The sequence below is a fragment of the Myotis myotis genome, unplaced genomic scaffold, assembly GCF_014108235.1.
Source record: "Myotis myotis isolate mMyoMyo1 unplaced genomic scaffold, mMyoMyo1.p scaffold_m19_p_15, whole genome shotgun sequence".
Lineage (NCBI taxonomy): Eukaryota > Metazoa > Chordata > Mammalia > Chiroptera > Vespertilionidae > Myotis > Myotis myotis.
The window spans coordinates 472145-487800 of NW_023416319.1; the positions used below are offsets into that span (position 1 = coordinate 472145).

The 15656-nt window shown below is 58.3% G+C and overlaps 1 pseudogene; it reads left to right on the forward strand.

Moving 5' to 3' along the window:
* The first annotated feature begins 1078 nt into the window (after positions 1-1078).
* Positions 1079-3498, forward strand: LOC118670288 (annotated as a pseudogene).
* Positions 3499-15656: the final 12158 nt, after the last annotated feature.

Sequence of the window (15656 nt, forward strand, 5' to 3'; positions counted from 1 at the left end):
GAGACACATTGATTGGCTGCCTCCCACAGGAGCCCCAACCGGGGCCCGGGGATTGAACTTGCAACCGAGGCCTGTGCCCTTGACTGGACTCCAACCCGTGACCCTTTGGCCCACAGGCTGACGCTCTAACCACTGAGCCAGTCCAGCCGGGCGGGACCTGGTCCTTCTGAGGAGAGTTCACGCAGCCTGGTCACAGAGACAGGCCAGTTTCTCTACCATGCGACCCTCAGGGCCTTTATTTTTCTTTCTTTCTTTTATTCTTTTCTCTTTTTTTCTCAGGGGCCTTTAAGTGTTCCTATTGGACAGTGGGGATCTTATTGGCCATCAGGGGCTCCCCAAACTCCTTCCATGGCCCGTCCTCCCATCCCTGGGGTGCTGGGTCCGACAGGGCGCCCCGGCAGAGGGGACGGTGCGATGAGCCCTGAGTCTGGGGATGGAAAGAGCGGTTCTGAGGGTCCCGAACTGCACATCCCTCCTGCTCCCCCCCTGCTCCCTCACCTGCTCTCCCTCCTGCTCCCTCTCCTCCTCCCCCTCCTGCTCCCCCTCCTGCTCCCCCTCCTGCTCCCTCACCTACTCCCCCTCCTGCTCCCTCACCTACTCCCCTCCCTGCTCCCCCTCCTGCTCCCTCACCTACTCCCCCTCCTGCTCCTCACCTTCTCCCTCACCTGCTCCCCTCCTGCTCCCTCCCTACTCCCCCTCCTGCTCCTCACCTACTCCCCTCCTGCTCCCCCACCTACTCCCCCTCCTGCTCCCCCTCCTGCTCCCTCACCTACTCCCCCTCCTGCTCCCCTCCTGCTCCCTCACCTGCTCCCCTCCTGCTCCCTCACCTACTCCCCTCCTGCTCCTCACCTACTCCCCCTCTGCTCCCCACCTACTCCCCCTCCTGCTCCCCCTCCTGCTCCCTCACCTACTCCCCCTCCTGCTCCCTCACCTACTCCCCCTCCTGCCTCCCCCTCCTGCTCCCTCACCTCCTCCCCCTCTGCCTCTCCCCTCCTGCTCCCTCACCTACTCCCCCTCCTGCTCCCTCACCTACTCCCCTCCTGCTCCCTCACCTACTCCCCCTCCTGCTCCCTCACCTGCTCCCCCTCCTGCCCCCCCTCCTGCTCCCCACCTACTCCCCTCCTGCTCCCTCACCTACTCCCCCTCCTGCTCCCTCACCTACTCCCCCTCCCTGCTCCCCCTCCTGCTCCCTCACCTTCTCCCCCTCCTGCTCCCTCACCTACTCCCCCGCCTGCTCCCTCACCTACTCCCCCTCCTGCTCCCCCTCCTGCTCCCTCACCTGCTCCCCCTCCTGCTCCCTCACCTGCTCCCCCTCCTGCTCCCCCTCCTGCTCCCTCACCTACTCCCCCTCCTGCTCCCTCACCTACTCCCCCTCCTGCTCCCCCTCCTGCTCCCTCACCTACTCCCCCCTCCTGCTCCCCCTCCTGCTCCCTCACCTGCTCCCCCTCCTGCTCCCTCACCTACTCCCCCTCCCCTGCCCTCACCTACCCCCCTCCTGCTCCCCTCCTGCTCCCTCACCTACTCCCCCTCCTTCTCCCCCTCCTGCTCCCTCACCTACTCCCCCTCCTGCTCCCCGCCCCCTCCTGCTTCCCTCACCTACTCCCCCCTCCTGCTCCTCCTCCTGTCCTCCCTCACCTACTCCCCCTCCTGCTCCCCTCCCTGCTCCCCTCCTGCTCCCCCTCCTGCTCCCCCACCTGCTCCCCCTCCTGCTCCCCCTCCGCTCCCCCTCCTGCTCCCTCACCTACGCCCCCTCCTGCTCCCCCTCCGCTCCCTCACCTGCTCCCCCTCCTGCTCCCCCTGCTCCTCCCCCTCCTGCTCCCTCACCTACTCCCCCCTCCTGCTCCCCACCTACTCCCCCTCCTGCTCCCCCTCCTGCTCCTCCCTACTGCTCCCCCTCCTGCTCCCTCACCTGCTCCCCCTCCTGCTCCCTCACCTACTCCCCCTCCTGCTCCCTCACCTACTCCCCCTCCTGCTCCCCCACCTACTCCCCCTCCTGCTCCCCCTCCTGCTCCCTCACCTACTCCCCCTCCTGCTCCCTCACCTACTCCCCCTCCTGCTCCCTCACCTACTCCCCCTCCTGCTCCCCCACCTACTCCCCCTCCTGCTCCCCCTCCTGCTCCCTCACCTACTCCCCCTCCTGCTCCCTCACCTACTCCCCCTCTCTCCCTTTTGATACCCCTCCTTCCCCTGTCCCTCACCTACTCCCCCTCCTGCTCCCTCACCTACTCCCCCTCCTGCTCCCCCTCCTGCTCCCTCACCTACTCCCCCCTCCTGCTCCCTCACCTACTCCCCCTCCTGCTCCCCCCCTGCCTCCCCCTCCTGCTCCCTCAATTACTCCCCCCCTCCTCTTCCCTCACCTACTCCCCTCCTGCTCCCCCACCTGCTCCCCCTCCTGCTCCCCCCTCCTGCTCCCTCACCTACTCCCCTCCTGCTCCCCCTCCTGCTCCCTCACCTACTCCCCTCCTCCCTCCCGCCCCCCTACTCCCCCTCCTGCTCCCTCACCTACTCCCCTCCTGCTCCCCCTCCTGCTCCTCACCTACTCCCCCTCCGCTCCCTCCTACTCCCCCTCCTGCTCCCCCTCCTGCTCCCCCTGCTGCTCCCGCTCCTGCTCCCCCTCCTGCTCCCTCACCTACTCCCCCTCCTCCTGCTCCCCCTCCTGCTCCCCCTCCTGCTCCCCCTCCTGCTCCCCCACCTACTCCCCCTCCTGCTCCCCCCTACTCCCTCCCCCCTCCTCCTCCCCCGCCTGCTCCCTCCTCCTGCTCCCCCTCCTGCTCCCCCTCCTGCTCCCCTCCTGCTCCCTCACCTACTCCCCCTCCTGCTCCCACCTACTCTCCCTCACCTGCTCCCCCTCCTGCTCCCTCACCTAGCTCCCTCCCTCCTGCTCCCTACCTGCTCCCCCTCCTGCTCCCCCTGCTGCTCCCCCTCCTGCTCCCCCTCCTGCTCCCCCTCCTGCTCCCAAGATTTTTTTTTTTTAATGTTTTTATTGATGTCAGAGAGGAAGGGAGAAGGAGGGAGAAACATCAATGATGAGAGACAATCATGGATGGGCTGCCTCCCGCACGCCCCCCACTGGGGATCGAGCCCACAACCCGGGCATGTGCCCTGACCAGGAATGGAACCGTGACCTCCTGGTTCCTAGGTCAATACTCAATCACTGGGCAACCCAGGCTGGGCTGAATCCAGGCTTTTGGTCGCGATTTCTTAACCCTTTCCTGGGGGAGAGAGGAGATACCCAGCCTGGGGCTGAGCTCTGAGCCTGAGTTACTTCCTCAGGAGGCCCCCATCTCCAACTGCATCAGAGCACCAGAGAGCAGCCCTGGCGTGGCCCTAGCCGTGGCCCTAGCCGTGGCTGTGGCATGGCTGTGGGGATCTTCCCAGCGATGCGCCTTGACTGGACCCGAGGCCTCGGGGAGGCACCTGTCAGCCCGTCTGTCCCAGGGCCTGGCCCAGTCACTGGGCCGAGGGAACACGTGGCTGCCCGCTGCTGTCAGCGGCTGAGACACACTCCCTGGCGACCAGCTTCCCTCTTTAATCCCCGATAAGAGGCAAAACAAAGCTCTCCCATCATTAGCACGATCGCAATCCACCTGGACGTTGAAATACGTTCCCCCAAATTACCCACCGTGTCTGGCTGCAAAGAATGGCTGTTCCTGTGGATTTCAGCGTCGGGATGGAGCGTGTCCGATTCTGACAGGAGAGGAGCGGCCGACCCCGACAGCTCCGGCCCGGGGAGAGGCAGCCCCGGGACCGAGCCTTTGGTCTGGGCTGGAGGAGCTGGCATTGTGCCACCACCTGCCTGGGCACCCCACCCAGGGCCGGATGCGCTAAACCCCAGGATCACCCAGGCTCCGCTGCGGGTGGCTGACTGGCGGGGATCAAGCAGCTTCCTCCAGGTGCTCTGGCTGCATCGTGGGGAGACAGGCCAGGACGGAGAGCAGGAGGAGGGCACCCCCCAGAGTTCAGTTCCTGTGCCCACCACCCACCATCAATGGCTCTGGTTGCACCCATCTCCCTCCTAGTCTACAGGCCTCTCCCTCCCCTCCCTCTCTCCCTCCCTCCCCCTCTCCCTCCCCTTTTCTCCCCCCCTCCCTCTCTCCCTCTCCTTCTTCCTCCCCTCCCCCTTTCTCTCTCCCTCTCCCCCTCTCCCCCTCTTCCTCCCCCACTCCCTCCCCCTTTCTCCCTCCCCCTCTCCCCCCTCCCTCTCCTTCTCTCCCCCTCTCTCTCCCCCTTTCCCTTTCCCTCCCCCTCTCCTTCCCTCCTTCTCCATCTCTCTCAGAAAAGCCAGAAAGTTTCTCTTACTCCTCTCAACTCCTAGCATCCATCCTCTCTATCTTCATCAGACACACGCCGGGAAGGCTTCGGGTCACACTCACATCTTCGTCTCTCTCTGAAATAACGACAAAGCGTGAACAGTGTGCCCACAGAGGTGTAAATACAGGATGAGCCAGGGGCCATCGCAGATGGTGGTGGGTCTCCAGGTCTGCTCTTCTTGCCGGCCGCTCACTACACCAGCCCGGGTGCTGGGGCCATGCCACAGCCTTTGCCAGGCACAAAGCCACCAGGCAAGGCCCCCCCCCCACCCCCCCACCCTCCGTCCAGGGGGTCAGGGTTATGCGAGAGATAATAGGTAACATGTATGTGAAGTATGTTCACCAAATGATACAGCTCCGAAAACTCTGTCCTCTTTGTTTATTATGTTTTCTCTCTGCTTCTGCCGGGACCTTTTTCTGCTGACTGAGCTTGAGTTTGCGAATCCTTTCTTCTGCCCTGTCAAGTCTCTTACGGCCAAGCATTTTTTTTTTATTATTTCACACATTGTGTTGTTGTTTTTTCCAGTTCTACAATTTCCATGTGATTGTATTTTAGAGTTTCCACTTCTCTAACAAAATTCTCCATCTGTTCAACCACATTGCCCATTTTTCCCCCTCTATTTTTTAAAACGTTGATAGTAGGTATTCATTTGAAAGGCCTCGTCTGTTAATTCCAACATCTGGATCATTTGTGGGTCTGCTTCAATTTACTATTTTTTCTCTTGATTCTGAGTCTTGTTTTCCTGCTTCGTTCCATGTTCTGTATTTTTAAATTCAATTCTGGACATTGCGTATTAAAGAAAGGTAGAGATGAGGTCCGATAACTGATGTTCTTTCCTCTGTTAAGGACCTAAGAAAGAGTTGATTACTCGGATGCAGTTAGGTTTGAGTTGGGTTTGCGCTGACGTGTAATTCGTTCCTGTTTACTTCTGGTTTCAAAGTGAACAAGATTGAAATCAGGCCTCGCCTGCCAGCACAGCTCTGGGGCCAGGCATCAGGCGGCCATGAATCTGCTCCCCAGCCGCACCCTCAGCCGTCGCCTCCTCAGCTCATTAGGAGGCAGAGGAGATTCACTTTGTATCTGGCGCTCTCAACATTCCACCCTCATGCCAGCCCACACAGTAGTGAAAGTTTGGCTATTTTAACTTATAGCCGATTTGTAAGTTATATAAGTGTCTAACCACTATGCCGTACGCCTGAAACTAACGTTGAATGTCAACTGTAATTTACATTTTGTTACATATTTTTTAAGTTTTGCTATTTTATCCCAGCAAAAAGCCTTTCTCTATGGCAAACTAACTCCTCTGCCCGCCCATATGCTATTTGAACATCTCACAGGTATAAAATCAGCCATTGACCTTGCTCATCTACGAAGGCGTGGTCTCTCTCCCTGGAATATAATTTTTTTTTTTTTGCATCCACAGCTCTTCAATGGCTTTTTAAAAATATTTATAAATATTATATTAAAAACCCATTTCTGCCCAGCTGGTATAACTCAGTGGATTGAGCCTCATCCCACAGACCAAGAAGTCCCAAGTTCGATTCCCAGTCAGGACACACGCCCAGGTTGCAGGCTCGATCCCCAGGAGGGGGTGTGCAGGAGGCAGCCGGTCATTGTGTCTCTGTGTTTCTCTCTCTCCCTCTCCCTTCCTCTCTATATAAAAATCAATAACAACATGTTTTTTAAAAATCATTTTTATCCAGTGTATTCTCAGTATTTCCTCAGGAAAGACAGTCTTTTATCACTTTCTACATCCTAATTACAAGTGAGACTCGCATTTTATTCATTTTCAATTCCAAACTGTCATGTTCATGCACAAAAAATGAAGCTATTACTGCTCACATGTTGGCTCCGCTAGAAAACTATACAATTAATTAAAAATGTGTTTTATTTCGGTGTCATCAGATTCTTCAAATAGAAAGTCAGTTCATTCCAAAGATTTCCATCACTGCAAGCCAAGCCACTGGCCGGGAATAGAGCTCTGGGGGGCTTTCTCCTTCGCTGTGCGTTGCCTGAGAGCGGCCTGACTTCTCCTGTGAAGTGACATTGAAGCGAAACCGAACACAAACACAGCGCCCGGGAGGACAGCACGCTTCCTGAGCGAAGAAGCCTCTGACGCGTCAATGTACTTGGGACGGTGATGGAGCGCATGTAATTCATGACCAGGCCCTGCAAAGCGGCCAGCCTCTACCAGCTAAGTCAGCGGTTCTCAACCTGTGGGTCGCGACCCCTGTGGCTGGCGGTCGAACGACCCTTTCACAGGGGTCGCCTAAGACCATCCTGCAGATCAGATATTTACATGACGATTCATAACAGTAACAACATGACAGGAAGTAGCAACGAAAATAATGTTATGGTTGGGTCACAGCATGAGGAACTGTATTAAAGGGTGGCGGCCTTAGGAAGGTTGAGAACCACTGAAAGCTGTCGTTGCCAACATTTTGTGGCAGAGCTGACGAAAAACGGAAACAAAAAACAAGCAGCACGCTTCGCTTCCTCCCTGCTGCCCGGCCTCTGCCAGGTTTCAGCAGAGGCTGAGCTTTTGAAGTCAGAGTCCCACCACGACGACGCTGAGCTTCTTTGTAGACGAGTCCTCTACATTTCGCATGGATGTTGTTCAAAATATTGGCGGTCCTGGAGCAAACTGTCCGACACCCGGCTTTCCGGTTTGAAGCTTTGAAAGAATCACAGTCATTGAAAACAAAGCTGCCGGTTACAAAGACTGGAATTTACCCCTAAAGGATAAGGAGGAACAGAGCCCGTTATATAACAAAGCCGCTACTGAAAGCCTCCAGGGGCTTCCGAATGTCTTCTTGGGTGAGAATCTTCCGATGGAGCTCCTATTTTTAAAATACGTTTTTATTGCTTGTGGAGGGCGGAGGGGGGAGCTACTGGCCCAATTCCCGGTAGAAGCGGCCAGGCTGGCTCCTCCCCAGGCAGGAGTGTGGGCCCCCCTCCCTCCGGGCATGTGGGTCAGGTGTGCAGCCGCCCCTGTGGTCCCGCCTCCCCGCAGGTGCCCAGCCTTCCTGGGACCTTGGAGCCGCCTCGCTCCGGGTTCTCGGTCTCTAGACTCGCGCTCCCTCATCTGAGCCTGGCGTCCGCCTGCTTCTCCTCAAGGGAGCCCCGCGGGCCCCACCGAACCACTGAACCTCCATCCCTACACCACGGGCGTGGGCCACGCACCAGGCACCCGGGGAAATGCAGCCGCACCGGAGACGCGCGTCCAGACCCGGCCCCCGGCCCCGGCTGTGCTCACGGTCACCACACGGTCCTCCAGAAACCGCTGTTCCCACCAGACTTTCCTCCAGAAACCGCCGTTCCCACCAGACTTTCCTCCAGAAACCGCCGTTCCCACCAGACTTTCCTCCAGAAACCGCCGTTCCCACCAGACTTTCCTCCAGAAACCGCTGTTCCCATCACACTTTCCTCCAGAAACCGCTGTTCCCACCAGACTTTCCTCCAGAAACCGCCGTTCCCATCAGACTTTCCTCCAGAAACCGCTGTTCCCATCAGACTTTCCTCCAGAAACCCGCTGTTCCCACCAGACTTTCCTCCAGAAAACCGCTGTTCCCACCAGACTTTCCTCCAGAAACCGCTGTTACCCACCCAGAATTTCCTCCAGAAACCGCTGTTCCCACCAGACTTTCCTCCAGAAACCGCTGTTCCCACCAGACTTTCCTCCAGAAACCACTGTTCCCATCACACTTTCCTCCAGAAACCGCTGTTCCCACCAGACTTTCCTCCAGAAACCGCTGTTCCCACCAGACTTTCCTCCAGAAAACCGCTGTTCCCACCAGACTTTCCTCCAGAAACCGCTGTTCCCACCAGACTTTCCTCCAGAAACCGCTGTTCCCATCAGACTTTCCTCCAGAAAACCGCTGTTCCCATCACACTTTCCTCCAGAAACCGCTGTTCCCATCAGACTTTCCTCCAGAAACCGCTGTTCCCATCACACTTTCCTCCAGAAACCGCTGTTCCCATCAGACTTTCTTCGCTTTAAAATCCTTCAAGTGTCACCTTCTGCCTGGAGTCGTTCTCTCCTCCCATGAAATCCCACCCGAAGCAGCTCTCAGCACTAAATTAATTATAAAAGCAAATTAACGAACGTCATCTGCATAGCAATCAAATTAATGTATTCGCTGCATCCGAGAGAGAGGAAGTCATCAATTGCGCCTGGGACCGTAGCGCTCTGTGGCGGCACTGACGATGCCAGCGCCTTTTCTCGGCTCCTCCAGCGGGAACTGCCCAACACGGCATCAGCGCGCAGCCTTTGTTTCCGAGTTCAGCGCACCTTCGCAATGCCACGGGGTCCAAGCCGAGAACACCCCATTCTCCGCAGGTGTGTGTTCTGGGGGATTCCTCCCTCGATGAAAAATAAGGCTCTGTTCTCGTAGGGATGACTCTGCCCTCGGTGTGCCATCGCCGGACAGAGTCTGTGCGGGAACATTTGCAAATTCCTTGAAAGTGCTTCCCACCTTCCGGGGCTAAATTCCCACGGCCCATGATAAACTCCACACAGGGACATCCACCTGCAGCCTCATGGCCAGGTCGGAATTCACCGAAGGCCCCAAGTGGCCCGTCTCAGGACGAGTGAGACGTTCAGAAAAGCCCAGTCTGGTCTTCCCCTGGGCCCTCCAAGGCCTTTTGGGAAGTCCAGTGCCCTATCCAAGCAGTTCTCACTAACTCCTCCTCCACCCACTCCTACGTCGCCGCAAGACCCACACCAGCCAGAACGCCTCTCAGCTGCTCCCCAAAACTCCCCGGACGACAGCTGACATGTATCCAACACGCCACTTGTGTCCCAACCGTATGAGAAGTACCTGCTGTGTGATAAGGAAGGGCAGACACCCCAACTTCACAGAGGGCGGCAGGCGAGAAAAGGCAACTCCAAGGCAGAGACACGGCAGGCGCCGTGCAGGAGAGAAGGTGCCTAGCTTCACAGGTCCTCGGGGATTTGTAAATTGAAACCACAGTGAGACTACCTGCCTGGTGTGCTCAGTGGATAGAGCATCAGCCTGCCAACTGAAACGTCCCAGGTTCGATTCCAGTCAAGGGCACAGGCCCGTGTTGTGGGCTCGATCCCCAATGGGGGACGTGCAGGAGGCAGCCGATCCGTGATTCCCTCTCATCATGGATGCTTCTATCTCTCTCCCCCTCTCCCATTCTCTCTCTGAAATCAATTAAAATATATTTTAAAAAACAAAACCAAAAACACAGTGAGACTGAAGCACAACACGCCCACTCGGATGCCTGCAGTGGGAAAGGCAGGGCATTCCCGGCACCGGGCGCGCAGCGACTGGCTGGAGGGGAGATGGACACCACTTGGAGCGCCATTTGGCAGACAGACCACCCGGACACACCACTTCCTCTGACCCAGAAACCCCACTGCCAGGTAAACGCCCAAAAGAAATTAGTCCATATGTCCACCAGAGGACACTCACTCCAATATTCACAGTAGCTTCACTGTAATCGCCCCACGAGGGACACTACTAATGGCCACTAGCAGGAGAAGGCAATGGGGCTGCCAGATACAATACAGGACATCCCGGGGGACTGGGATTTCCAATAAACAGCCAATAATTTTTTAGGACAGGCATGTCCTGAACCGTAGCAAGGTTACCCATAATGCACGATTGCTGAGCACAGCCGCGGGGGTGATCTCGCCGAGGTGGGGTGAGCAGAAGACAGGAGAGAATGCACGCGGGGTGGTCCACGGATATATTGGAAAACAGGCCAAGCGCTTCCTGCAATTAGAAGTCGGGAGCGTGAGGGCTCCCACAGGAACGGGGCAGAGGCTGAACGTGGGGAGGAGGGGGATCGTGGCCGCTCCTGTCCTCTGCCCCCACGGCAGGGGCCCTGGCAACAGGCATTGCCCTGCGCTCCCGGGGCCTCAGCGCTGCCCCCGGAGCTCAGGTGTGCGAGGAGCGGCTGCCTGAGGCTGGGGGAGAGGCGGGGGCTGGTGTGAAGGGCTTTCACCCCTGATTCCTTGGGGTCACAGGGTTTGCCAGCGGGACGCGCAGGTTTCGCTCCTGCCGGGTCCTGGGAGGCCTCCTGCTCATCCTTAACGTCCTCATCTTTCACAGGAGAGCGGACGTCCACCTGTTAGGGCCGCAGGAGGAGGAGACATGGCGGGTGCCTGGCTCGCTGCATGCGGCCCCGGAAGCTGGCGAGGGTTCCCCAGTGCCGGCTGAGTGATGGCGGCTGGAGAGACAGGCCAGCTGGGAAGCTCCCAGCCAGAGCCTTCGCAGCTGCTGGGGCCCCAGACGCCCTGTAATCACCCACACAGGCCGGGCAGCTGCTCCCGGGACGTGATGGGCCCCGGCTTGTCCGAGCGGCAACCTGTGCAAACTGCCATCGCTCACGGTCCCGCACGTGACCGGCCCGCAGCGGTGCCCGCGGGTGTGACTAGAGGTCGTGCTGCCCCCCAGGCAGAGCCAGGCGCGGGGCGGGGCCAGGCGTGGGGCGGGGCCAGGCGCGGGGGGGGGGGGGCAGGCGTGGGTGGGGTCAGAGCCCCGAGTGCAATGTTGGGAAGGCGTTGGGGTGCAGGGGGCGATGAAACGCCTGCATTCTGATCAAGGTGCTGGTTGCACAGATCTGTCCCCGCGTTAAATTCCTACACTGTACACCACACAATCGTTTATCTCGCTGCACATTCATTTTAAAATAAGATTTTTAAAAAACTGTCATAAATATGCTTGGTGTACTTGAGTATGCAAAGGAAAATAAGAACATGACAAAGAGAGACATGGAAGATGTAAAAAGGAAACAAACTCCCAGAGACACACACACACACACACACACACACACACACGTGTAAATAAATGGGAAGAGCGGCACCGACTAAACACTGCAGGAAAAACCAATTCATCCCCTTGAAGACACAACCGGAGAAACGATCTAAAATGAAGCGCCAAGAGAAAAGGGTGGGAAATCAGACCCAGGAGCCTAACGCGTGTGACCGGAGTCGCGGGGAGAGGAAACAGGACCGTTTAGAGAAGTAATGACTGAATTTCCCAAGTCGAATGGAAATTACAAACTCACAGGCCCAACATGCCTAGCTGACTCCGAGCAGGATAAACGTGAAGCCACCAAACCCGGACAAAACAATCAAACTGCCAGAACCAAGATGAAGAGAAACATCTTAAAAGCCTCCAGTCCCAACGCCGGGGCCTGGGGACCGAAGGCAGCGCTCTCTGCAGTGTCATTCCCGCCCCGCCACGAAACGCCTCCGTGACCACACGCCGCCGTTCCCGTGGGAGTGCGGGTCAAGGCTGTGCCTGCAGCTCGCTTGGCATTTGCATGTGGCCCTGACCTTGGACGGCCTCCAGACGCTGACATTCCTGGGCCGGGAACGGCCGCTCTCCCAGGCTTGGCCGGGGGTTCCGTCCCCATCGAATTGTTTACTTTCCCAACATGTATGTTTCTCTGGGCACGCTCAGCCAGCACCTCTGGGCGGCAGGTTCCCGAGAGCGGCGTGCTGCAGGCCACAGCTGCTGCGGGCGCCCCCGGCGGCTCGGGCCACACCCACGTGCCCACATGCATCCCCGAAGGCCCCCTCGGGGCTCAGGCGGCACGGGGGTCGCTGGCAGCTGCGTGCAGCCAGGCCACGGTAAAATGGCCCTGGGCCCCGGCGACCCAGGGCAGGGAGGAGGCCCAGGTGATGACCCGGGTCACCGGCAAGGACACCACCACCTCGGCAAGGAAAGAGGCCAGGCCATGCACAGCTGGCCCCGTGTCCCAGGCCCGTCGGCCTGTGGCCAGTGCAGCCCACACAGCTGTCAGCAGCTGTGGCCAAGCTGACTGCACCCCACAGCCCCGCCCACCAGCTCCCCCTGCTCTGTCATTACCTGCCACCCCGCCCCAGCTGACCCCGCCACTCTCCCGCCCTCCTCTTGACCCTAAGTGTCCCCCAAAATATCAAGAAAGCCTGCCCGCCCCAGGGTCCCTACAGGCGATGCATGTGGGGGAGACAAATGCATCATCGTCGCCTGTCCGTTCTGACTGCTCAGAGCCATGCGGGACGGGAGAGACGGGAGACCTGTGCTCGGGCCTGGGCCTCTGGGGCTGAGCAGAGATGCGAGGGCTCAGGGCTCAGGGCGGCTGCAGAGCCCAGAGGTGGGGAGCACGCACCTCCTTGAAAGGGGGTCAGAGCCCTGGCGCTCACCCTGAGCTGGGAGCTCGCCCGCAAGACCCCCAGGGCCTGCGCCTCCTGCATCTCCTTCCCCCACCAGCTGCTCCTCCCCATCCTTCTCAGCCTCCCCCGTGCCCTTAAATATTGGGGCTCCCTCAAGATCTGTCCTTGACCTTCTTCCTCGTCTGCCCCCCTACCATCCCGCTGCCTGTCTGCCTGTCAGGCCGGCGCCGTGGCGTCTCATCACAGCCCCAGCCTCCGAGGTGCTATCCAGGGTCCCACGCAGAGAGCACGCTCAGCGACCCGGAGTTCCCCTGGGAGGGGGGGGAGCAGTGGAGAGAGCCGGGTCTACCTGCCACACAGGTCCTGAGCCCAGCCGGGTGGCTCAGTAGCTGACCTATGAACCAGAAGGTCAGGGTTCGATTCCCGATCAGGGCACAGGCCCGGGTTGCAGGCTCTACCCCCAGTAGGGAGCATGCAGGAGGCAGCCGGTCCATGATTCTCTCTCATCGTTGATGTTTCTCTCTCCCCCATCTCCCTTCCTCTCTGAAATCAATACAAATATAGAGAGAAAATAAAAAGAAAGTTAAAAAAAAAACAGGTTCCTGAAATCCTAACACTGAGCTCCTCCAGCCGAGGACAGGCTGCTCCCGAGGGGAGGGGAGCCCCGAGGGGAGGGGAGCCCCGAGCGTCCGGCTTCTCTGCGCAGACGCAGACGGGAGCTGCCAGGCGGCAGCGCCTCCAGGCCACGCGTCACCCGGAGAGGAAGGAACAAGGCGAAGGGGAAGGCAAGCACGTGCCCTGGATTTTCACTTCCTTTCACAACAAAAGCAATGCAGGCTCTCAGTCCAGGTTGTGAAGACAGCAAACAGAAACAGGGAAAGCCGGGGCTGGCTGGCGTGGCTCCGTGGGTGGGCATCGCCCCTCGCACCCAAAGGTTGCTGGTTTGATTGAGGCTGGGTTTCCGGCTCAGTCCCCGGTAGGGGAGCCAATCTATGTTACACTCTTTAAATGCAACTATCAATGGTATTTGGAAAGTCTTCAGATTGTCCATAAAGATAAGAACACAAAAATGAAAAATAATGTATATGCTATCACATGATGTTACTATATATGATATATAAAATACAATATAATGTGATGTAATCCTATATAATAAAGAGCTAATATGCAAATGGTCGTCACAGCCTCACGCCCTCACACCCTCGCACCCTCGCACCGGGGCCAGGGGACCTGAGGCTGTGTCCCCCACCCAGCGGGGCTTGACGGGGGTGGGGCCGGCCGGGTCTGGGTCTCGTACGATTTTGAGGCACATGCGGGTGGGCGGGGACTTGACTCTGGGTCCTGCGGTATGCCCCAGATTCTGATAGGAGGGAGATTTTCATATACATTTTTACTAATTTTCTTTCATCTCTGACACTTCTATTATAGAGAAAGGGCAAATAACAATATTAAAATATTTCCTCTAATTAATTCCCTTTTAATGTGCACGAATTTCGTGGACCGGTCCAGGCCACTAGTATAATATAATATCTATAATAATAAAAGGGTAATATGCTAATTAGACCAGACATCCTTCCGGACGAAGCCAGGGCCGAGGGAAGCCCGGGTCCCGGGTGCCAGAGGAAAGTTGGTGCCGGCAGCCGGGGGAAGGAAGGCCTACTCTTGCACGAATTCCGTGCACTGGGCCTCTAGTAATCTAATGACACAATATACAAACCCAGACATATCCCAAGCAGTTCACGGAGCGGAGAGAAAGCAGGCCCCGTGGGAGAAGGTCACTCCAAACACCAGCACGAAGAGGCACAGGGGAACGTGGGAAAGGGCAGCAGGTAGTAAGCAGCGCACAGCGGGAGCCCAGCTCAGCCTCGGGAGCTCAGGCCTGCCGGCACCCTAAGTGGGGACTTGCACAAAGCCTGTGAGCTCAGCCACCCGGGCCCGCCTCTGTCGGGACCGACCTAATGGCCTGGGCTGGAGTCGCCACCAACATAAAGTCCTCTTGTCCCCAGTGAGTTTACAAGTGTTCATGGGCCGGGCCAACCTCTGGACAGCACTCAGCTTCGGGGGACGCTGCCCAGACAATGGGGCAAAGAGGTGGGCAGTTAGGACAAGGGCCCCGTGATGACGGGCACAGGGCGGGCAGAACTGAGGGCCGCACTCACTCCTCCCCCCGGTGCCGAGCTGGGCCCTCCCCCACCTCCTTACCATGCAGCTCAGCCCAGGAAGGACCCCCCCCCCCCCACGGACCCAGGGGGCCACACAGCATCGCGACAAGCATCCTGGGCCCACAAGGTCCTCAGCATCAGCGTCTGCACGGAGCCCAGTGGGCACAGAACCATGGGCCAGGCCTCTGAGGACTGCCCCAGCAGCAAAGGACCCTGGGAATATCTCTGGCTCCCACAGGCCACCCAGTTGTCTCCAACGGCCTGTGTGCTTCCTGGTGATGGGTTGGAGGTGTGGCTCCTGCCCACGAGGATGGCCACGCAGGTCCACGGGGCGTGAGCCAAGCACACGTGGGAGCGATCCTGGCCGGGCAGACACGTGGTGCTTTGTTCCGTCTCACGAAGCTGAGAGGTTCCTGTTTCATTTGTACGCAGCCACCGTCCACTAGGAGCATAACCTGTCCCAGGGCCTCGTGGGGTCTCAGGAGGCCGCCCCACGCCCTGGGCTGCTTCTCACCCTCAACCTCCCCCCGGGTCACAGGAACTGGGTCAGGTCCCGCACAGCCCAGGCCCCAGGCTGGCGAGTGCGGGGCGCGGGGTGCTACACACTCTGCGGGAATTGGCCGTGCTGGTCAGTTTCTGAAATGGACCCTCACCTTTCCTTGCAGGGGCCTGTGGATGGTCCAAGATGCGGGCAGGAGGGGCCGGGGTGCTGAGGAAATGAGGGAGCCGCAGCTGATCCATGATTCTCTCTCATCATTGATGTGTCTATCCCTCTCTCCCTCTCCTTTCTTCTCTCTGAAATCAGTAAAACATATCTGTTCACTATTTTTATTATTATCTTTTTTTGTTAATCCCCACCTGAGGATATATTTTATTGATTTTTAGAGAAAGTGGAAGGGAGGGGGAGAGAGAGAGACATCGATGTGAGAGGGACATGGACAGGTTGCCTCCCACATGAGCCCCGACCATGGCCGGAATCGAGCCTGCAACCCGGTGCCCGCAGCTCACCCCCAGCCAGCCCAGGGGTCTCTGAGACCCCGCAGGCCTGA